We start from the raw sequence: 24,192 nt of genomic DNA, 5'->3' as shown, positions 1-24,192 counted from the left end.
TGAGTTCACTGTCCCCTGTCCATGTTAGGCTTGACAGTGGCGAGTCAGTGGCAGTGTAAGAATAAGAGAAACAAAGATGGTGGAGATGTTTTACCCAGCTAGCACTAAGAGACTGTTAACGGGGGAGCTCACATTCCTCCTTCCTCAATCCCAGACCATTTCAGTAACGGACGTGAATGCGGGTGAGGATCTCTATGTGGGCCGTTGCTGTGCTTGTGGGCTCACCACAGTCAGGTGACTGCACCAAGCTCGCTCTGCCCCTCTCGCCCCCTCTCTCAGGCAGGACTGTGTCAGAATCAGTGTGTCTTTAGTCCATACCTGGCAGGGTCTGGTGTTTTCTGTTAACGGCACAAGCTAATGTTCATGGCTGTACTTCGCCATTTTTAGTGGGTCTGCATGAATTTTAAGCAATTTACAAGAAATGCTTCAATTAGCTGGACTTCTGAGTGACTCAGTGAATGCTGAATGGGCACAGCTGCCCACCCCTCAGCTGGCAAGGAAAGAGCTGAGCGTGGTGAAGAAGGGAATGGCAGGAATAGGTAGGGAACACAAAAAGCAGGCTAGAGAGGCAGAGGAGAGAGGCAAAGGGAGGGAGGGGGTGAGACAGGGAGAAGAGCGGAGCAGGGAGCGGAAGCGAGGAGGCCCAGCAGCCTGCCTGAGGACCAGAGATGGGCGGGCAGGCAACTCTCCCCCAGCACACAGCAGATTCCTGTCTTCTTTCTTGGATGTTTGGTGTCTTGGCTGAAAGTATGTCAACTGAGTGGTGTCTCAGGAACAGGGAGACAGGGAGGCATGTGACACTGCAGAAAGCTCAGGCCTGGAGCTGTGCTCACGTGGGGGGGGGGGTTCCTGTGCTGTATTGAGAGGAGACGAAGAGCCCGGCACCCCTGGAGACACAGCCGCAGTCCCCAGAGAACTGTGTTTTCCTGATTGGAACGGCTCTGCTTTTCATGGTAGCCTCTCCTCATCCATAAAAGAAAAAAATGGACCCTATAAGGAAAGGGTCTTTCTGATACCTCTGCAAGGATAGAAAGAGGGCTATGGGTGTTCCAAGACAGACTCTGAGTAAACTGTGGTCAGCCCCAGAGCGGGCACAGAGTCCCGTCTCTGAAGGGAGGCCAGGAGCTCCAGGACCCCGCCTGGCTCCCTCTTCTGGCCCACTGTGAAGCGCCAGCATCCGTGCAGGGGCGCACCTCCTAGGGGCACCCTGGGGATGGGTGCAGAGGATGGGAAGGGAACCTCTCCTGCAGTCTGAGCAGCAGAGGCAACGGGCATACAGGCTGCCTGAGGATTAAGAAGTGGGGGGAGGGTCCCTACATGATGACCAGGCTAGGTGCCTTGTCAGCGGTGTCACAGGATCCACAGGGAGAAGCATGTAGGGGAAGAGCACTGAGTGTGGGTCTGCTGCCCCTAACCAGTCATGAGACTCAGACGAGTCGTTCCCTATACCTTACCCTCATTTTCCTAATCTGTAAAATGGGGACTTGATTAGATGCTCACTGAGATCCTTTACAGCAGGAATGCTTGATCCCTGTAGTGGTGCCCGAGCCCTGGCACCTCAGGAAGCTCTAAGGACTGCCTGTAGGGCCCCCCAGGCCCCATCAGCAAATAGTGGCTCCTCTGAAGCCGGAGGAAGCAGGGCCCACTGAACTCAATGGAGCCCTCTGCTCTGGGGAAGGAGGAGCGTCCGGGGTGGGTTCTATAGCAGCCCTGGGGCTAGAACAGGCTGCTGGCCACCCACCTGCCCGAGAGGGGCATACTCCAAGTGCATAGAAACCTAAAGCTTCAAACTCAAGAAATTGGGCAAATAAATGATAGTACCTCTATCCATGCTACTAGAATGCAATAAGGTTGTTACTGGAAGTGATATTGGAAACATATAAGATGTGTAAAATCTATTGTTAAGCAATAATTTCAAAAAAGGATATAAAATAACATGAAGAGTGCGATGATAATTTTGGAAAGACAAAAATACACACAAAGCAAGAAAATAGGATATTGCTCATTTTTATTTTCCTTTGTTTGCCTTAGAATGTCCTTAAATTTCTAAAAGTGATTTGCTGTCTTTGCTTTTTGAGATTCCAAAGTGATAAAGATCACAAGGCAGACGGGCCCAGCGAGGGACCTGCAGCGGCGCTGGTCTCAGGCCGGCAGCGCCTAAGCGAGGTGCTCAGCAGACGTGTTCTGCTGACTCGATCACGGACTATTTGAGAAAAATCCAACTACAGGATTAAAGCAGGAGAGCAAGACACCTTGGCCTTTACCTTTCCAGTTTAACTTTTAGCGACCAGTGTCTAGAGCTCTTTGGAATGCACTAACCTCTTTTCCAGCTTGGGCTTAATGCTGTCCTCATTTGCAATGCTAAGCTTTTTTATCTATTTTTCCCTGGAAGCTTTGTAGTTCACTTTAAAGACCTCAGTGAAGCCTGAAAGGCACAGGATGCTGAGATTATCTAATGCCAGTGCTTGGGACAAATGAAAGGACACAGAAATGAGGAGGGAAAGTTTCTGCAGAGCTCTAGAAGGTCCCAGGAGGCTTAGGAAGTCATGTAGTAATTTGGCAAGAGGGTTTCTCCTGCTTTGGTTTGAGTGCAGCTCTCTGACTTCCTGGGCTGTCGGTGTAGGGGGTATGGAAGGCCATTCCCCCTGTTCTAGAAGGCATCTGTGGTGGGACTGAAAAATCAGCTCAGACCTTGTGGAAAAGCAGGAGGATCCAGGACACACAGCCCAGAGCTTCATGGAAGGTATATTTCTGAAAGCGGACTTGGTGTGGTTATTTTCAGTTATTCGCTGAATATCCAAGTCTCATCAATCAGTGACTAATAAATATACTTCTTCTGCACAAGACACTGGGTTGAAAGTGGAGTCTAAGTATAAGACAAGCCTTTGCCCATGGAGGGTTGTTGCCTTAATTGAGAAAGCAAGATGTAATAAACACATGTAAAGATAACATACTGTGTGTAAGACATGGCACAAGGTGCTACATGTGTGATTAAGGGCCAAGGGGAGTCAGACAGTGAATACTACAGTTCTGAGAAGTACTTGAAGAAGAGGTGATTAATGTCAATCTTGAAGAATGGATAAAGTCTGAGGAGAAAGGAAACAGCTATGTCAGGCCTGAGCTGAGAGGGGAATAATTTAGGCAAATTCTTAGAGATAGGAAGCCCAAGTTGTATTTAAAAGCCCATGCAAATTGTGGTTGTACAGGTGGTGTAAACAGGTAGCTTGTGCTGTGTAACAAAACCTCCATGCTTAGTGGCTTTAAACAACAACTGTTTGTGTAGCACATATTTCTGCAGTTTAGCAATGTGGACAAGGCCCAACTGGGTGGTTCTTCTGGACCTGGCAGTCGGATGGTGGGTTACGGAACTGGTTCCTTCATCATGGTCTTGACTGGGTTGGCTGGTGTGACTGGGCCTCAGTTCTGTCGCAGGCTGTTGTGGGCTTGTTCACATGGTGGTCCCCAGAGTGAGAGGAGAAGCCACAAGGCCTCAAGAGGCCTTGGCTTAGATGTTGCAGACAGTCACTTCCACAGTATGCTACTGGCCAAAGCAGGTGCAAAGCCAGCACAGATTCAAGAGATGGGGAAAATAGACTCAGATTCTTGATGGAAAAAGCTATAAAATATGATGGCCATTTTCTTTTTTTCTTTTTCTTTTTTTTCCCATCTTCTGCAAATTGGTTGGCTAGAGCCAAATCCTAGAGGGCCCTGTGGACCAGAGCAAAGACCGCTTTGGCAGGAAGAACACAGAAATTGTGCGGTGAGCTAGAGACTGGGAAGGGCCTCAGTGCGCCTGCGTGACTTGCGGTGAGGTGTGCCGGGCTGTGTGACCTGCAGTGAGGTGTGCCGGGCTGTGTGACCTGCAGTGAGGTGTGCCGGGCTGTGTGACCTGCAGTGAGGTGTGCCGGGCTGTGTGACCTGCAGTGAGGTGTGTCGGGCTGTGTGACCTGCAGTGAGGTGTGCCGGGCTGTGTGACCTGCAGTGAGGTGTGTCGGGCTGTGTGACCTGCAGTGAGGTGTGTCGGGCTGCCTGAGAGAAGAAAAGGAGCAGAATGCAGTGCATGTCTAGCAATGGGGCTGGTGACGGTGGGGGCTGTGCCCACCTTTCATCCTGAGATTATTTCTTCCTCTTATGAAACGACCAGGATAATAAGTGGTCATTGTTGTTGTGAATACTTCTACTTGACAGAAGAAAAAGTTGGCAACCCTACTTCCACCCCTAACATTTTCTCACTATTGTACTGATACAGGGAATCTTGACAAGAGCCCAGACATCACTGGATAGACAACGTGAAGAATCTGCAGAGGGGGACCCGCACAATCAGGAAGGCGTCCCTGTGCTGGGGGCAGGGGCGGGGCTGGGGTGGTGGCATGACCGAGCTAGACAGGCTGGCATTTTGCTAGGCAGGTTTTTAAAAACCAAATAACACCTCCTTTGGAAAGTTTATAATCTATTAGTGACTCTTTATAGGATCACTTAGCCCCATCATCACTTCAGGGATTCAAGCTGAGAAACGCTTCCAGAGGAAAGGCTATAGCTTGTATTTATTTGCTTGGAAATTGAAAATGTTTTAATTCTACTTGAAAAGCACTTTTGTAAGGTTTACTTACACATTATTGGTTCAGCGCTGCCTACAGAAAACAGCTCAGGCCCCCTCACTGACACTTGCAGCCCTCTGGGACAGGCTGCTGTTCCATCCCTTTGTGGGAAGCCCTCCTGTAGCCAGGTGGCCGCGTGCCTTGTGCCGAAACCTTGGCCTGGGCTCCTCCCTGACAGGTTGGTGGCAGAGAGCAGGCCTGCCGGCTCTGCCCTCATGTAGCCTCCCTGTGCTCCTGACGTTCCCGCCCTGGAAACACACCCACTGCCAACTCCCTGTGACACCTGGCGTCCCAGCACTGCGCCTGGCCACCGATGTCTCTGTAAACGCCACATGCCGCTCCTCTGTGGGCAGCTCCAGACCATGCCTCTGCCTCTCCCCACCCCCTCTGCACCTGCTGTCAGGTGTGGTCAGCCTGGGTCGTTCTCTGCACAGCATCTTTTCTTCTAGGAAGCCAAGATAGGTTTGAGCATATTGTAGCCGAAAGGAGCCGTGTAGACCATTTTGACCTATTGTTCCCAACCTAGTCTCTTCAGAATTGGGTGGGTAGGGTTGCTATAAGGAGTCTAGACTCCCAGGCCCCTCCCAGAATATTCTGATTCGGCATATATGGGATAGGGCCAGGAGTTTATATTTTTTACAAGTCTCTAGGACACTTCTAGGTAGCCATCAGAAAACTGAAATTTGGAATCCACTGCTAAAATCCACCCTCTTCATTCTGTGGGTGTCATGGATGAGAACAATCAAGTTCAGAGAAGCTATGTGGCCCACCAAGTTCACCCCACCTGATCATGTAAACTAAAATGAGAACCCAAGATTTCTGACTTTCCAGGGTGGTTAGCCTCTTGCCACACCGCTTACCCATTAGCTGCCTTTGCTTGTGTCTCCAGAGGGGGGAACCACATGAGGCAATGTGGCATGCAGGGGCCCCCATGTGTTGGCGTGTGCTGAGAGGTCCATGTAACCAGCCTGGGGCCAGGCGGACTGTGTTTCCAATCCTGATGGCACCCATCTCCCAGGGTGGCTGTGAGATAACCTCTAGGAAGCATTGTGCCCAGGACCTGGCATGTGACAAGAGCTGGGAGCCAAGAATTGGCTCATTTGTGAGGTATTCAGATCCAGTCACTTTATTTGCCTGCCATGAAGAGGCAGGAGGAACCCTCCCCTCCCCCACGGGTATAGCACAGCTTCATTGCACTGCTATGCAGTGAGCACTGTCCGTCAGGACTTAGGGAATGTTGGGGTGAGGGCAGGGCCCTGGGTGCCAAGGCCACCAGTGTCCAGATCCTGAGATTCCTATCCTCCTTCTCACCAACCACAAAATCCATCTTACACGAGAGACAGCTCACCTCATTGACCCCTGCCAGGATCTCCAAAGGGAAAGACTATGAGTCACCACACTCCCCTTTTAGGGCATGTCCCCAGTTTTTATGGCTCTCTGTTTTATATCATTGTAATTGAACTGATCAACAAGGAGAACGGGCCCCTTTACAAGGGAAAGAAGATAGCCACAAAAAGCTAAAACAGCTTTTCGTCACACCTAGGCTGGCCACACCTGACTGTTTGCAGCTTGCAGGAAACACGAAGTTACAGCTGCCTTCAGTATAGGCGTTAGCCAGTCTCCCAGAAGAGCTTGAGTGTGAAGTGCTGAGCCTGATTTGGAGGACAGGCGAGTGAGCCCTTTTAAAGTGACTTGTGGTCTGCAGAGAGGCTAGGACTGGTTGTCAGGGATACTCCCTGATGTCCCAGAACAGGAAGTGAGACTCTGTGCTCCTGTAGAGCAGAGACCATATCTTTGCATCTTTGCACGGCTTGGCACCCTGGGACTTGCCACTGTGCCAGGTGCCATTAATGTCTAGAGGAGTGGTCCCCAACCCCCGGGCCATGGACTGGTACCGGTCCATGGGCCATTTGGTACCGGTCCGCAGAGAAAGAATGAATAATTTACATTATTTCCGTTTTATTTATATTTAAGTCTGAATAATGTTTTATTTTAAAAAATTGACCAGATTCCCTGTTACATCTGGCTAAGACTCACTCTTGACGCTTGTCTCAGTCACGTGATACATTTATCCGTCCACCCTAAAGGCCAGTCCATGAAAATATATATTTTCTGACATTAAACCGGTCCGTGGTCCAGAAAAGGTTGGGGACCACTGGTCTAAAGGATGAAAGTAGTCTAGCCACCCTCCTAGCAACATGGAGGAAGGGGCTTCAACACTCTGGGGTTCGGCTCCTCCTGCTCTGGGAGCCTGGGACTCGACCCCACACCACACTCTGTCAGTACCGGGGGAGTGGGTGGCTGAGGCTCAGAGTCAGAGTGAGGCTAGAGGTGACTGAGTGTTAGCAGGGATTTGGGGGCCCCGCTCTTGGTCTCTTCAAACTCTCTCTGTTTGCCCTTGGATAAGTCATTTCTTTTCATGCTTTAGGTTTTTTTTTTAATTTAAATATTTGTTTTTAATTATAGTTGACGTTTAATATTATATTAGCTTCAGGTGTACAGCATAGTGGTTACACATGTATATAACTTACAAAGTGATCCCCCTAAAAAGTCTAGAACCTCTGACACCATACATAGTTATTACAATAATATTGATTCTATTCCCTATGCTGTACTTTACATCCCCCTCACGGCCCCCCATGCTTCCCGAGCCCCTCAGCCCCGTCCCTCGACCCCACGTGCTCCCAGCGCCTCCGCCCCTCGCCCCCTCCTGCATCCAGAGCTGCCGCCGCCCCTCGCCTCCTCCCATCTAGCAGCCATCAGTTTGTTTTCTGTATCTATGAGTTTGTTTCTGTTTTGTTTTTTCATTTGTTTTTTAGATTCCACATATAAATGAAATGGTATTTGTCTTTCTCTGTCTGACTTACTTCATTTAGCATAATAACCTGTAGGTCTATTTATGTTGACACAAATGGCAAGATTTCGCTCTGCTGGCTGAGTAGTGTTCCATTGTATGTCTGTAGCACATCTAATTTATCCAGTTGTCTATTGATGGACACTTAGGTTGCTTCCATATCTTGGCTATTGTAAATAGTGCTGCAGTGAACACGGGGTGCATATGAGTGTTTGAGTTTCTTTGGATAAATACCCAAAAGTGGAATTGCTAGGTTCTTTGTCCCCTCTTAATAAGCTTTGTTTTAAAGTCTGTTTTGTCTGATATAAGTTTACTACCCCAGCTTTTTTTTCATTTTCATTTACAGGAAATATCTTTGTTTATCTCTTTGCTTTCAGTCTGTGTATGTCTTTCAATCTGAAGTGGGTCTCTTGTAGGCAGCATATGTATGGGTCTTGTTTTTTTAATCCATTCAGCCATCATGTATGTCTTTTGATTGGAGCATTTGATTCATTTATTGATAATTATTGATAGGTACATAGTTATTGTCACTTTATTATTCATTTTTAAAATCTTTTTCTCGTTAAAGAGGTTCCTTTAACTTTTCGTGGAATGCTGGTTTGATGGTGCTGAACTCCTTGAGCATTTTCTTACCTGGGAAGCTCTTTATATGTTCTTTGACTCTAAATGATAGCTTTGCTGGGTAGAATAGTTTGGTTGTAGGTCCTTGCTTTTCATACATTTGAATAATTCTTGCCACTCCCTTCTGTCCTGCATAGTTTCTGTTGAGAAGTCAGTCTTATGGCAGCTCCTTTGTCCATAAATAACTCCTTTCCTCTTACTGTTTTTAAGATCCTATCTTTGTCTTCATTCTTTGACATTTAAATTATGATGTATCTTGGTGTGGGCCTCTTTGGGTTTAACTTGTTTGGGGTGCTCTGCACTTCCTGGACTTGTATGCCTTTTTTCTTTGCCAGGTTAGAGAAGTTTTCCATCATTATTTCTTCAAATAGGTTTTTAACCTCTTGCTCTCTTTTCTTCTCTTTATGGTACCCCTGTGATGCTTGATGTTGACCCCCAGGCCCCTCAAACTGTTATCATTTTTTAAATACTTTTTTATTTTATGTTGTTCTGGTTCAGTGTTTTTTGTTTGTTTGTTTTTGCTACATCCTCTTCCAAATCGCTGATTTGATCCTCTGCTTAATCTAATTTACTATTGATGCCTTTTTATGTAGTCTTCATTTTAGTCATTGTAGTCTTCATTTCTGATGGGTTACTTTTTATCATTTCTATCTCCATTTTTGTGTGTCCTCTTTGTTGAAGTTCTCACTAAATTTCTTGGGCATTTTTATAACCAGTATTTTGAACTCTGAATCTGATTGCTTGCTTCCATTTTGTTTAGTTTTTGGGGGGAGTTTTTTTGTTTATTTTTCCTGGAGTTTTGTCCTGTCTCTTCACTTGGGACTTGTTTTTTGTTTGTTTGTTTTTTGTCTCCTCATTTTGCTAGCTCATTTTGTTTCTACGTATTATGGCAGATCTTCTACTTCTCCCATCTTGTCAGGTGGTCCATGTGTGCCCCTTGTATAGGTCGTGTGTGCCCTCTATTGTAGTGGATTATTGCTGATGGCACATCAGTGGATGGAACTGACAATAAAGCCGACTAGCTGTGGGGACTGGCCATGACCACAGAGGACAAACTTGTGTGGGGGCTAACCCCACATTGTGGGATGTGCTGTGACAGGTCTCGATTCCCACAGGCTTCAGTCCTGACTGAGAAATCAGCACTTCTCTCTGCTTATTTCATATTTATATAATTTTTTTGCTTGCTTTTTATAATGATAACTCATATGTATACAAAAGATAACAATAAATTATTTCAAATTCATACATCCCTATGAGGTAGGTTTTGTCATTGTATTTTACAGATGAGAAAACTGAGGCTCAGAAAGCAAAGTGATATGCTCAAGAACCATGGTAACAAGCAGCAAATCAAGTCCTTGTAGTTCCCTGTCCAGTATTCTGCCATTGTTTTCCATATGCTGATACATGGTGAAATCTGGTCCCTGACCTCCCTAAAAGCCAGAATTATGATGTGTTCACAGTAGGCAACAGCACAAGGCAGGATATGACCCCAAACACTGTCCTCTCCGTCACTGGTTCCACCAGGAGATCTGCTGGGGAAGTTCGAATAATGGAGTAAGTTTATGTTCTGGATGGTAAATCAGAAAACATAGGTGCTCTCTGTATCTACAAGTCTGTTTCTATTTTGATTGTTAGTTTATTCTGTTCATTAGATTCCACATATAAGTGAAATCATATGGTACTTCTCTTTCTCTGACTGGCTTATTTCACTTAGCATAATGACAGAGCTGTCAGAAGGGATGGGAGTTAAGGAGCTGAGTGGAAAAGGTGAAGTGATTAAGAAAAAAAAATCCTCAGACACAGACAACAATATGAGTATTATAAGCTGGAAGAGGGGATGTGGGAAGATAGAAGAGAGAGGATAAATGGTGATGGAAGGAGAGCTGACTTCCAGCTCCAATATATCGTGACTACACAATACAATATACAGACTATGTATTATAGAATTGTATATTTGAAACCTACACAATTTTATTAACCAGTGTCGCCCCAATAAATTTTTTTAAAAAGGAAAAGGCATAGATGCAATATGCTTTAAAAAATATATTTTCCATTGATTTGAGAGAGAGAGGAGGGGAATAGAGAGAAGCATCAACTTGTCCCACTTAGTTCCATTTTGTCGTGCCTTCATTGGCTGCTGCTCATAGGTGCCCTGAGGGGGAGTAAATCTGTGACCTTGGTGCATCTGGAGAACGTTCCATCCACCGAGTCACCTGACCAACGCCAGGGCCACAACATATTTTGTTGTGTTTTTTTTTTTAATGGAGTGTTGTAAATTAGTATAATTACCATGTCATTTAAGTGAGGCATCTTTGTGGCTTTGGTAGGTCCTTCCCTCTTTGTGCCTTACTATCCTCGTCTGGAAAACTAAGACTTTGGACCAAAGGAGCTTCCAGATTTGCTCCACTTTGATGCTTTGTGCCCAGATGCTTCTGCATACTGCATAGCCTGGGGGTCCTCCCAGCCTCCAAGCAAACCACCAGGGCAGAACCAGAGCATCAAAAGCAGACGAAGCCAAGATGGAGGCTGGGTGAGGGAAGTGTTCCCTTTGAGGCAGGAGCCTGAGGCCACTCAGGCAAGCAGAGTCCCAGTTCCCCCAGAAGCCGGTGCTAAAGGAGTCAGCAGCTAAAACAAGCCTCCTTTTGGTTGAAGTTGATGTGCATGCTCTGAACCTTTTGGGAAGGCAGGCTGCTGCTGGTGGGGATTTCATTTCCTTGCCTGTTTTTTTTTCTTCTTCTTCTTTTTCTTCTTTTTTTCCAAGTGAGAGCTGGAGAGATAGAGAGACAGATTCCTGCATGTGCCCCAACCGGGATCCACCCAATGACCCCTGTCTGGGGCTGATACTCTCTACCCATCTGGGGCCATTCTCACAACTGAGCTATTTTTAGTGCCTGAGATGGAGGCTCCACAGAGCCATTCTCAGTATATGAGGCTGATGTACTGGAACCAATAGAGCCATGAATGCGATAGGGGAAGAGAGAGAGAGAGAGAGAGAGAGAAGGGGGATGGTTGAGAATCAGATTGTTGCTTTTTCTGTGTGCCCTGACTGGGAATCAAACCCAGGACTTTCATATGCTGGATTGACAACACTACCACTGAGCCAACTGGCCAGGGCACCTGTTGGTTTTTAAGGAGTCGGGATTGATGATGCCACTTGCCAGTCTTAGCTCCAGAGGCAGGCTGAGCAGCTGAGGCAGAAGAAGGTCTAGCGTGGCAGATCCATTGTGCATGGAGCCAGAGATGGCCTCCTGGGCAAATGCTCTTGTGGGGCCACAAGACTGGGAGCATCCCAGACCTGGACAGGCCCCAGTGGGTGAGGAGGAAGGGGCTGGCCAAGACAGCACTGCACTGCCTTGGATCCATGCATGTCTCGATGAATAGCTTGTTTTAGCCTCTGTTCATTCATTAATTCCTTCATTCACTTCCTTTGCTTCCTTTTCACTCATAAATGGCATCAGGAGCTGCTGGCCATCAAAGGGACATTGGAGGAAATGTAGTGTAATTCTCCAGCTGAGGCTCTCTGGTGAATTTACCCCCACAGGTGACCCACTCCTGTGTCTGGGTGCACAGCCCCCAGGGCAGCCTCCCCCATTGTTGGAGAGCTCCAATCCCCGAGAGTTCCTCCTTGGAGGCAAAACCGGCTTCCTTCTCATGTATCCCACTTTCTTCCTTCTACCTTTGCAGCCTCCCTCTCATTCCCACCGATGTGTCCCACTTTCTTCCTTCTACCTTTGCAGCCTCCCTCTCATTCCCACCGATGTGTCCCACTTTCTTCCTTCTACCTTTGCAGTCTCCCTCTCATTCCCACCGATGTGTCCCACTTTCTTCCTTCTACCTTTGCAGCCACATGGAGTAAGTCTGATCCTTTCAAGGCATAGTACTGGAGCCCCGTGTTTGCCCAGCTGTGAAGTGAATGTATACTTGGGGAGGTGCGGGGGTGAGATGATCTTAGAGAGGGCACGGACGTATACAACATTTTGGTAGTTATTTTTATTGTCACCTTTTATCATGGCAAGCAATTATGGTGATATTTATGATTACAATTACACATTTATTTCTAAATGTTTACATAAGAGAAGTTAATTGATTTGAAGAAAATTATTAAGTAAGCAACACTACACATACACGGACACTGCAGAGAGGATGGCAGTCTTGATGGGGTTGACATCCCCTTGCTAGACCCTTCTTAGTTCTCAGTGTGTCCCCCTATCCTTGGATCATGGGTTTCATATAACTTTCATGGCTTCATCCATAAAGGTAGTTTCTCAAGCCACGCCCTCAGCTGTGACCTGCCTGTCATCTCCAGTCACCTGTTACCGTTCCACTTGGATGTTGTTGCTCCTCTTTGTCGTGTCTTTGTTACATGTCAGATACCATGGAATTCTAGAACCATTGGGGGGTGGAGGTTTGGAGAGGGCAACATTTCTTAAGTCTTTCCTGTTTAAAATGTTTGCATATACTCTTCCTTCAGTCTTTATGGGGTCTTGATAGGAAAATAGTATCTTCACTTTGTAGCTAAGGCAATAGAGGTATATGAAATTTAAGTACTGTGGCTAACTAAAGTGTACTAGTTGTGGAAGACCTAAGATTTACAGCTCTGATTTGCCAGTGCTGTGGAATTCCCACTCCACTGGGTCACCCTCTAGCTGGGTGCGGGAAGTGGGGTACAGATGGCCTGGCCAGACATCACTGTGAGCAGAGACAGAAACTGCAGTCCAGACAGTTTGTGTGACGTGGCCAAGCCGCCCAGCTCCTGCCTCGCCTCGGACTCCGCTGTTGCAAATGATACTCCCAGCCATTCTGCATGAAGTCTTGATGTGTTTGATGTTCTCATCTCTGCCCACCTCCAGCCCTAGCATTTTCTGAACCTGTCATTGCCTTTCCTTTCCTTTTTCTCTATCCCTCTCTAGTTAAAACAGTCACCTATTCGTGGACTACTGCAGAGTCTCCCCAATTGAATCTAAGCCATCTGCAGTGGCTTTTCATATATGTCTGTATATGGCATCAACCCAAGCCACCATAGACCTTAAATCCTGGAACGACTCCCTGGTATGCAGTACAAACCATCCTGTCACTGCTTTAATCTAACCCTTCTTGTCTACCCAGGTTGGTCTCCCATACTGCAAACTCTCTAACAAAGGTTGTTAGCTCCTTGTGTCTCCATGGGAACTTGTGTTTCCTGTATGGAAATTATCTCATTATTCCCAGGCCCAGCCACAGTTTCCCCCCACCCTCTGGCCCAGCCCACACCATATTCTGATCTCCAGCCCTTAATAATCTGCCTTTTCTCCAAATTCTTTTTTTTTATTTATTGATTATAGAGAAAGAAGAAAGGAAAGGAGAGAGAGAGAGAGAGAGAGAGAGAGAGAGAAATGATTTGTTATTCCACTTACTTATGTGCATTCATTAGTTGATTCTTGTATGTGCCCTGATCAGGGATTGAACTCACAACCTTGGAGTATTGGCACAATGCTATAACCAACTGAGCTACCTGGCCAGGTCCAAATTCTTAAATTGCTTATTATTCACAGTACTCATTTGGCAAGTAGCAAATGGGACCCAGAGTCCTTACTGTCCATGAGGCACACCCTTCTTGCCTCTTTGCCCAACTGTGAGCAATTATAAGGCAGGAATAGTGTCTTGTGTCCTTTGTTTTTTTTTGTTTTGTTTTGTTTTGTTGTTGTTGTTTTTTGTATTTTTCTGAAGCTGGAAACGGGGAGAGATAGTCAGACAGACTCCCGCATGTGCCCGACTGGGATCCACCCGGCACACCCACCAGGGGCGACGCTCTGCCCACCGGGGGGCGATGCTCTGCCCCTCCGGGGCGTCGCTCTGCCGAGACCAGAGCCACTCTAGCGCCTGGGGCAGAGGCCAAGGAGCCATCCCCAGCGCCCGGGCCATCTTTGCTCCAATGGAGCCTTGGCTGCGGGAGGGGAAGAGAGAGACAGAGAGGAAGGAGGGGAGGGAGGTGGAGAAGCAAATGGGCGCTTCTCCTATGTGCCCTGGCCGGGAATTGAACCCGGGTCCCCCGCACGCCAGGCCGACGCTCTACCGCTGAGCCAACCGGCCAGGGCCGTCTTGTGTCCTTTGTAATCACGGTCCTCAGTCTCAGTGCCTTCCGGTGGGACCCTCAGTACATGGTCTTCATGACAACAATACTACATGGCCTAGTGGTGCTCCTTGTGAGGGAGGAGGGGACAGGCTGCCGAGGAAGAAGGCCAGCATGCAGACCTGTGGGCTATCTAGACCATGCAGACAGAAGGAGAAGATGTGAAATCCCACTACAATCTATGAAGTGCAGCATCGAGAGAGTCTGGGGCCAGGAAGTCAACCTTCACAGGCCTCTAAGTGTCCTTCCAACTCTGCACTAGAGGGTTCTGGGAGCCTCTTGCTCTGGGCCCTGTACAAAGAACTGTGGACAGAGTGGTGGCATAGTTCCTGCCCTCGGAGTGCTTATGGAGAAGGGAGATCGGGGGCACTTGCCTCAATAAGAGCATTTATAAGACATGCCATACGCCATATATAAAACCCAAATGAACAGACAGACAGTGGCCATAAGACTGTGTAGCCCATGGGAAAAGAAGACTGAAAGCTCTGGAGACATCAAAATAACCCCTGAACAGCTGGAGAAATCCAGCTGGCCCTGGAGGAAGTGAGGCCGTTCCAGCGAGTGGCCACAGAGGCCAGCGTGGCACTAAGCAGGAAAGGAGGCAGCATTCGAGCTTGAGTGGCAGGTGGCAGGAGAAGACAAGTACACAGGTGGGAAAGATCCAAGCAGAGAAGTTGAAGCCTAATGAGGTAGAAATGCAGAGGAGGGACAGATTATGATGAAGTGAGATTCTGGAAAGTTCCTTGCTCACAAATCCCTTCATTTTTGGAAGGTAAGAAAAAACCCAGGCTTCCATCTCTGGGGCATTGGAAGAGCTCCTCTAGGCCTCTGTCAGCCTTGTTAGGACTGGAACATGTCTGCCTCGTGCAGCTGCGCCCTTGTCTTCTAAACACAGGCAAAACACAGCTAAACACATTTGAGCAAATGGCTACCCTGTGGGTGGGATTGGTGAACTCAGTCTAGTCTGAGACAGTAATCTGAAATAAGCCTCTCATGCACAGCTGAGAGCTAACCTGGAGACAGGAGAGTTTGTCTGACAGTTTATGAGTGCCTGACTTTCCCAGCTGACAAGATGAAGCTTAATGTGCCCATATAGCTGAGAAGGGCTGAGCGCTCTGAGCAGGAGTGGGACAGAGAGGGGAAAGGAGGAGGATGTGCCGAGATAGCAAACAGAGCCTATCAGTAAGGATACTTTCAGATGCAAGTGTAGGAAAATTCACTTTGGCCCGACGAGGCAGTGGCGCAGTGGATAGAATGTCGACCTTGGACACTGAGGACCCAGGTTCAAAACCCCAAGGTCACTGGCTTGAGCACAGGATCATAGACATGACTCCTTTGTCACTGGCTTGAGCCCAAAGGTTGCTGGCTTGAGACCAAGGTCTCTGGCTTGAGACCAATGTTGCTGGCTTGAGATCAAGGTTGCTGGCTTGAGCAAAGGGGTCACTGCTCAGGCTCAGCTGGAGTGCCCCAGTCAAGGCACATATGAGAAGCAATCAATGAACAACTGAAGTGTCACAATTATGAGTTGATGCTTCTCATTTCTCTGCCTTCCTGTCGCTGTCTCTGTCTGTCTCTTTCTTGCTAAAAAAAGAAAAGAAAACTCACTTCTAAATGGTGTCTTCAATAAGTAAATTTTGTTTCCTATAAAATAAACCCCAAAGTAGAATGGCACCAAGTTTGGTTGAGTTAATTAATTGGTTGAGTTAATTCAACATTATCCAGGATGCTAGTTCTTTTCACCCTTTCTCCCTGCCTCTCTCAGCATGTTTCTCTCTTGTCCCCAGATGGTTGCCATGGATCTGGGCTTCATATGTAGACATGAGCCCATCAAGCTAAAGGAGAGATTATAGTGCCAGGGTTGGGTCACATATCTCTCCTGAAGCTAGTGGATGGTGGTGATGACAATAGTGGTGATGGTGGTGGTTGGTGATGGTGAAAGATGCTGGTAACAATGATGATAATGGTGATTTTGGTGGTGATAACAATAGTGATGGTCCTGGAGGTGGTGGTGATGTCAGTAGTGGTGACAGTGGTGGTGGTGGTTTTGTGAGGCGAAGAGTAATTGAGAGTAAGAGGAAAAGAAATATATCTGCCCTTTCTGCTTCACAAAGTGATCACGAGACTCAAATTTGGATGCACAGGAAGTACCTTGTGAATTGTAAAGTACTTCCCAGTGAATTACCACTGTGGTGGTTACCATGTAGGTAGCAAACCTCTCAAATCCATGGGTGCTCTGTTCCTGAGAGCACTGTCGTCCCTCACCCTTGTCTACCACCACTGACATAATCACTTAGGGGGCCAAAGATTGGCAGGTCCCAGAGACACAAGGAAAGTACTCAGAGCTCTGGGGCTGGAGACATTTAAGCGGACTAGAACTTATGTACTTTTATTGATCAATGTCACCCTATTAAATTTAATTTCTAAATAAAAATGAAAGAACCTTGCCCTGGCCAGTTGGTTCAGTGGTAGAGTGTCGGCTTGGGGTGTCAAAGTCCCAGGTTTGATTCCTGGGTAGGGCACACAAGAGAAACAACCATCTGCTTCTCTACCTCTCTTCCTTCCCTTCTCTCTCTCTCTCTCTCTCTCTCTCTCTCTCTCTCTCTCTCTTCCTCTCCCATAGCCAAGGCTCTAATGGTTCTAGCAAAGTTGGTCCCGGGCACTGAGGATGGCTCCATCACCTCATCTCAGGTGCTAAAATAGCTTGGTTGCCAATCAAGGGAGCAGCGGCCCAGGTGGGCAGAGCATCGCCCCATAAGGGGCTTGCCAGGTGATCCCAATCGGTCTCTCTGCTTCCCCACCTACTACTTTAATAAAAGAGCGAGAGAGAGAGAGCCTATTACTGTAAATGTAAGGGCTGAGGAGGGAGGCAGGGCCAGGATGTTCAGAATGTTTAGAATACAGGAACCCAGCAAACAGGATACAGAGAGTTTTGTTTTTGTTTTGTCTTTCTTTGATAATAGATGTGAGGCCTCAAGTCTCTACTTCTTGTTGAAGTCGAGAGGATCAAAAGAGGCACAAAAGTGAGTTGTGCCATCTGCTAAGAAGCCAGGAGAGCCGGTGGGGCGAGGGCAGGAGAGGAGGCAGGGAGGGGAAGCAGGGCTAGTGCTGCTGCTGGCTTCCGCTGCCCAGCAGGGGCGCTGTGGGTGCAGACAGAGCCAGGCGCTCTGGGGAGGACGCACAGCCACCTGGAGCAGGATGTTCACGCTACAGATGTGGGCAGAGCGCCTCCTGTGTGCAGGTGCTAGGGCTACCGGAATATCAACAGCTACCATCTGAGTGATGACTGTGTGAGTTCTAGTTCTCCAAATGACCCGCCAACCTGTAAAATCATCCCCTGCTTGCCGGTGAAGAAGCCAGAGTTTGGGGAGCTCATTAGCATGTCAAAGGGAAACAGTTTGATACAGATGTGTCTGACTCCAAAGCCTTTTTCCCCTGTATCATTTTGCCTTTCTTTTAAAGACACTTCTTAACCAAAGGTGACAAGGATACTTACTTCCGCCCTGCAGGTGCCCTGTCACTGAAGGGGGACCCCCTAGAAAACACTGGAAGATGGGCTGTCACTGTGATCTGAAGGGAGGGCATGCCACTAGGAGGAGGTACTAACTAACCCACCTATTCTGGGGCAGCGAGGCCGGTGGGCAGCCCGGTGACGATGTCCAGGACTCTGAGGAAGGAGCAGGCTTGGTAGGGTACAAAGAAGAGTTGCACAGAACAGTCTGTCTGGTTTGGGTGTGGTAGTGAACTGTTTGGAGCGGCTAGAGTGCAGGGTGGTGGCCAAGGACAAGGCCACAGGGACTGGTGGGTGGGCCAGTGACAGACCCGGGCAGCCAGGCTAGGAACTGGACTCCATTTCAATGCAGGGGGAGCCCTTGAAGGTATTTAAGTAGTAAAACATCCTAGAGGTCAGTATGACCAGTTAAGGAGCACCTTTAATGCACAGACAGCCAGGGATGGGGGCCTGGATGGGGACCAACAGTGAGGATGGACAGAAAAGACAGGGTCTGTTTCCCTGGTCAGGTGTTAGTCTACTTCTCGGAAGCAGATGGGCACTTAGGAGAGAGTTTTGAGCCACCATTGCACCTTCCCTCCATTTGGGAAATTATAGACTAGCTCACAGGTCACTAAGCAAATGCCCCATTGTCCCAGGGATAATTCAGCCCTCATTGGTAGTATCTGTCACTCCGTCCACTTCATTACCTCAAAAGAAAAGTTGATATCCCTGAACCAGAGTACACTCCTTGGAGTGGAAGGGGCTGGCCCAGCTCTGACAGCGGAGCTGCCCAGTGGCAGGATGGGCAGCGCTAGGAGGAAATGGCCCTTGAGGTGGAGGCCAGCTCCTTCCTTGAGTGGAAGGAGCTCCTGCTCTGGGCAGGAGGTGGGCCTGTGTGGCATTTGGGCCCCTTTGGACTCCAAGAGAGCAGTGCTGGCAGCATGTGACATAGATGGCTTGTTCCCTGTGTAGTGGTCATATGCTGGACACTGGGTAGAGGATGCCAGCAGGCCAGTCTCTGCTCTGTGGGGGTTCACAGTTGAGAAATACAGCGAAGGAAGGGGCCCCATGGACGGATAGAGATGCTGTCTCAGGTGCAGGGCAGTGAAGGGCGCAGAAGGAGTGGGCAGGCCAGCGCCCAGATGTCGGAGACAGCGTGCTCTGTGCTGTTCGGACCTGAGGTCGGTGCTGACGAGCTGGGGGAGCTGAGGCTGGGCAGCCTCTAGAGGAGACACAAATGCGAGAAGTTCATAAGTGGATAAATCACGTCAACTTATCCTCATGGGCAAGCACAGAGAAAACCAGCCAGTTGGAAGAGAGCTCTTAAATCCGAGCTGCTTTTCAACGCACTCAGCCTCAACTGCTGCTTGCCCTCGAACAGGCGGATGTTCTTTTTAAGACCACTTTCCTCCTCGGCTGTTGAGTGGTTTGTCCCATCCCTTCTCTCTTTATAAGAAGTCTTGAGTCTTAAGGCAATACCCTCTGAACCACCACAGGTTACATTCTAAATAGGCTTCTGCATAAGGTGCTTGGGAAGGACCTGACTGGAAAAATTGTGAAACTGTAGCAGTTGTCTTCACTGACCTCCCATCGCGCTGCCAGGCCCTTCTTTCCCACTCCATGGACCCCAGGATCTCACAACGAAAAGCTGTGCTGTCAACATTTTGATAAATTGGCCCCTTTCAAGGTGATAGCTGATACAGGTTTAAATATGACTTCAGGTAGTTTAGATGGAGACCCCAAAGAGTTAGAAAACCTTTACGACCCAAAGGGACAATCCCTTTTTTCCCCGTTGTAGTAAATAACATAAACTTTGACATTCTGATCATTTTTAAGTATACATGTTGGTGACATTAACTATACTCATGGCCCTGGCTGGTTGGTTCAGTGATAGAGTGTCGGCCTGGTGTGTGAAAGTCCCGGGTTTGATTCCAGGGCAGGGCACACAGGAGAAGCGGCCATCTGCTTCTCTGTCCCCCCCCCCCTGCAGCTATGGTTTGAGCTAGTTAGCCTCGGGCACTGAAGATGGATGGCTCCATGGTCTCACCTCAGGCACCAGAATAGCTGCTTTGCTCAGCAACAGAGCAGTGGCCCCAGATGGGCAGAGCATTGCCCAGTAGGGGGCTTGCTGGGTGGATCCTGATCAGGGTACATGCAGGAGTCTGTCTCTCTGCCTCCCTACCTTTCAATAATAATAATAATAATAATAATAATAATAATAATAAAAAATTATGCTCACAATGCTGTGCAGCTGTCGCCACTATTTCCAAAGGTTTTTACTCCCTTAAACAGTTCCTCCCTCTGTCCAGATCCTAGTAACTTAAAATCTATGTCCTGTCTCTGAATTTGCTCATTCTAGATATTCCATATGAGTGGAGCCATACAGTATCTGTCCTTTGTGTTGGGCTCTTTCACTTAGCACCATGCCTTCAAGGCTCATCCATGTGGTAGTCTGTGTCGGAACTCCATTCTCTTTATGGCTAATATTCCATTGTGTGTATACATGTACCACCTTGTGCAGATCAGGTTGTCCACTGATGGAAAAGAGGCTTCTTAATGGCTGCATTTCAAGCACCAGTAGGACTTCCAGGGTGGAGGAGGTTTTGGGATCCCTACTGCCCAGGAACCCCTGATAGGCAGAGTAATTCAGGGTTTCAGTCAGTCCACAGACAGACACAGCTGGTGCTGTAGCAGAGGGAGCACCACCCGGCCATCAGGAAACCTGAGTGCTGTGACATGGGGTAGATGTATGGCCTTGGACAAATCCCTTTACCCCTTATAATGAGGAGCTTTAGAATGTGTCCTAATTTCTTATCTCTACAAGTTTATCAGTGTCCTAAGAGGGCAACATGGCAAGTGGTGGAGCAGACCCTTAGGAAATATTTGTGACCAAATGAATGAATGAGAGAATAATTAGTTTCTCTGTCCCCTTTCATTAGAAAATAGGCAAGAGGCTGTATATAATTTGAGTTCAAACTAAACAGTACTTAAGTTATGAAACGATCTGGAATACAGATGCTGCTTGAAGCACTGTGGCTGCATTTATCTTCTTTGCATCCTGTGCTGGGATGGAATTGTATGACTGGGCCTCCATCAATTTGTTTGGTGTCGAGTTCTTGGCAGCTTTCATATATATTTATATATGCTTGCATAAATTTAAGAGGGTACATGTGGGCTTATTATCAATTCTCACAGCTTGGTCTATTATATAGCAGATGTAAGCTGTATAGTGTTAAACATGGATGGTGTGTATCTCCCACATGTGCCAGGCACACCTGTGTGCAGAAATGTGCATGTGTGAAATAGGCAAGACTCTCACAAATGTCCTTGTCCTAGGAGCTCTACCCTGGCATGGCTTCTACTTACAAGGAGTCTGTGTTCTTCCAAAGCACAAGTATTACTAATCTCCTTAATGACAAATTTTTTTAAAAATATAAAATGCTTTTGTATTTATGATGATCATCAGAACAGCGAGGACAGAGACTCTCTGTTCCTTTCCACATCTCGGAATCTGGCTGTGCCTTAGGCGGAACTGCACGCAGACCGGGCACCAGCATCCTCACTTGCCATAGAATCTGGTAGAGGATTTGTATTTCATCTACTACTTTGGAAGTGGTATTCAAAGTTCCAAGAATCTCACACACACACACACACACACACACACACACACACACACCCAGTAATTCCTCTTCTCAAATAAAATCTTATGTAGAACCCAGCACAGAGAGCCAGTAAATGCCATCTAGGCCAGTCAGGAAGAGGGGCTACTTTTATTTTGTGTGTATTCTCTGTCTGCACCCCTGTCATATTGGCTTCCTGAATTCCGTGTCACTGCGTTAGGACCTTTGGACAACTTAGCATGTAGGTTCAGAAAGCACTGCTCGGGTTCAGAGGTGGGGAAGCCAGAGCCCCACCTTCTCGGTCTTCCCCTAACCTGTCACTGCTCCCAAACAGCGCTGTAGCAACTTACCAAGGACCAGTTTTGGAGTTCTTTCTCTCGACTCTCCAGCACCCAGCCCAGAAATGGGTCAAAGTTTGAGTGACTCACTGTCCTGTTAGATGGGACCTTCTGCGCTTGCACATGATATTGCCAGGGTGTGGGACAAATGTCACATGGTGTAGACTTTATTGGGAGAATTATAAAAAAGCCAAAAGTCACAAAAAAAGCCCCAAACTTCCCGCAATGTCCCATCTCACAAAGAGGTGTGCCAGGTCGAGGAAGCCACTGGCCTACAGTGGAGGCTGCATTGCAGTGGAAGGGACTCATCACCCCTCCCCGTGGCTTTAGCTTTTTATAGGGAACTCAAGCAAGGCAAAGCAGCCTTCATCTTGAGAAGTCTTCTCGAATAAACAGACTTCTTGGTGCCGGGCAGTCTGGGTTGGGGATGCCAGCTGTTTACAGGAGTTGTCTGGGAATGCTGGCTTCCCGGCACATAGAACCTCAGAACCTTTTGGATATTACTGTTCTACCCACCCCGGGCAAGGGGTACTCTACACTTAGGTGCTATCTCTCTCAGAAAGTTCATTGTCAAGACACCCCAGAGGGAGCTCCAAAGTCACTTTCAGATAATTCAACTGGTTGTACCACACTGAAAATAGATGGATGGGTGGACGGATGGATGTGTAAAAGTAACGAGCACAGATGTTGAACACATGAAAGTACCTGATGCCTACTGGGTACCCACTCATGCTTCCTTCCCTGTCCTTTCCTTTTCTTCCCTTCTCATCCTAGCTCCAACTTTGTGAATTTCCATGGGGTTCCTGGGGTACAGGGGAGGTGGTTCTGCCATCTGGTGCTAAGCGTGAAAGCTCTAACCATCATGGGGACAGGGACTGTGTGGCTGTTTGGCAGCTGCCCCACCTTGCACAAGCTTCCTCCGGCTGCACAAGCTTCCTCCGGCTGCACTGCGCCCTTTGGTAATGTGCTTTCCTGGTCAACACTGTCCTGCTGCTCCTTTCAGCACACGCCACCTCATTCTGAAGGGTGTGATTTGTACCTGAGTCACAGTCCCCAGGCAGCCGCATGCCCAGACCGATGTTATCATGCTCTGATGGGTAGGGAGTGAAGGGTGGGTGGCCCGTGTCTGCGATGCTGCTCTACTCCGATCTCTGCTTCCTTCCTGTGGCTGCCAGCTGATCTGGGCCTCCATCAGCACATAGGCTCAGGTTCTTAAGCTTCAGGTGGCTCAGTGACACCTGGAAATTTTAATACACATGCCCAGGCTCCATTGCCAGGAGATCTACTTCAGTAGGTCTGCTTGGGCCCAGAATTCTGCATTTTTTTAAACTGCATCCTTAAACTGCTTCACCCAGAGGTGAGGACAGTACTCACTAAATGTCTGGCGGTTCTAGAAGGAATGAAGGAGCACACAGGAACATGCACTGACTAACCTCTCCCTGCAGAGCTATCCATCAGGCTTCTAATGCCCCAGCCTTGGAGCATTCTCCCAGCAGGCTAGGTGGCCTTCTGGGGCCATGCTTACTCTTTCTAAGGTGGGTGGGACCAGGAGGTCTTCCGTGAGCTCCCTGGACCTGGTGGAGGATGGGAACATAGGTTTGGGCTTTCTGAGTCGAATGCTTCTTGGAAGTTGTGGACGGGCCTGTCCTGCTTGGGGACCTGTGGCCAAATGCCATGTGGACTGGTGCTCTGTGGCTCCAGTGAGAGACAGGCGGAGGTTCCTGCAGAGGCGAGCAGTGGCGCGTGAGGCATCTGGGCAGCAGCCTTGGCCTTGTAGGGCCATTAAGGACCCGCACTGGGGATGGTGGTGGGAGAAAGCAGTTAGTAGAGTGGGAAGCCGGTGAATCAGCACAGAGTCTGCTCGCTCTAATTGAGCCAACGGATTTGTCCTGTTCAGTGAGGGCTCCCAGGGTCAGAGGCTGCCGCCTTAAATGCAAAGTCCTTCTTTGAGGCGGCAGAGGGAGTCAGACTACCTACTCCACCCCTTGAGAAGAGAGATGAGCCTTTCCCACTCCCCATCCCACCCCAGTGCCGTCTCCCTCCTGGAAATGCTGATTCTCACTGCTAGCCCGCTCTATGTCTTTGGACAGAGAGTTTTATTTTCTCAAGAAAGAGAGAGTTCAAATGTTTGGACCCGTGTATGTGAGCGGCGTTGCCGGTGTTGGCTGTTGAGAGCTTCAGCGTCTTGGTGGCTTTGCAGCTCTTCCGAAGAGCGTGGTCAGCACTCTCCCAGTGCCGTTCCCGGCGGGGTTTGCCACCTGGAACTGTGGCACGCTGCCCCGCGGCTCGTCTCGTCCCCCTTCTCAGCACCCTTCTCTGCCAGGCATTGTCTCCCAGCAGATCAAAACATTAGGGGTTCTCTTCTGAGAAGGTACAATGACGTGTTCACTGATTCTCTCATTTAGATGTTTCCCCAAAGGTATGTAATTTTTCAACCAGCTGATAATATTTGCACTTTAACAGAGGACATTTGAAGACTTATAAAATACCTTGCTGCCCAGTGGACTGGAGTTCTAACAGTGGAACAGGCGGCGGGGTTAGTCATTTGCCTTGGCCAGGAGA

General features: G+C 48.2%; 1 protein-coding gene across 3 annotated transcripts in view; it reads left to right on the top strand.

Moving 5' to 3' along the window:
* Nucleotides 1-24,192, top strand: part of CACNA1C (calcium voltage-gated channel subunit alpha1 C) — a 777,231-nt gene that overhangs the window by 481,444 nt on the left and 271,595 nt on the right. The window lies entirely within an intron of this gene.

This window comes from Saccopteryx leptura, chromosome 2 (genome assembly GCF_036850995.1).
Source record: "Saccopteryx leptura isolate mSacLep1 chromosome 2, mSacLep1_pri_phased_curated, whole genome shotgun sequence".
Taxonomy (NCBI): Eukaryota; Metazoa; Chordata; class Mammalia; order Chiroptera; family Emballonuridae; genus Saccopteryx; species Saccopteryx leptura.
Note: the sequence above shows the minus strand (reverse complement) of the source record. Positions and strands in the feature narration are given on the sequence as shown.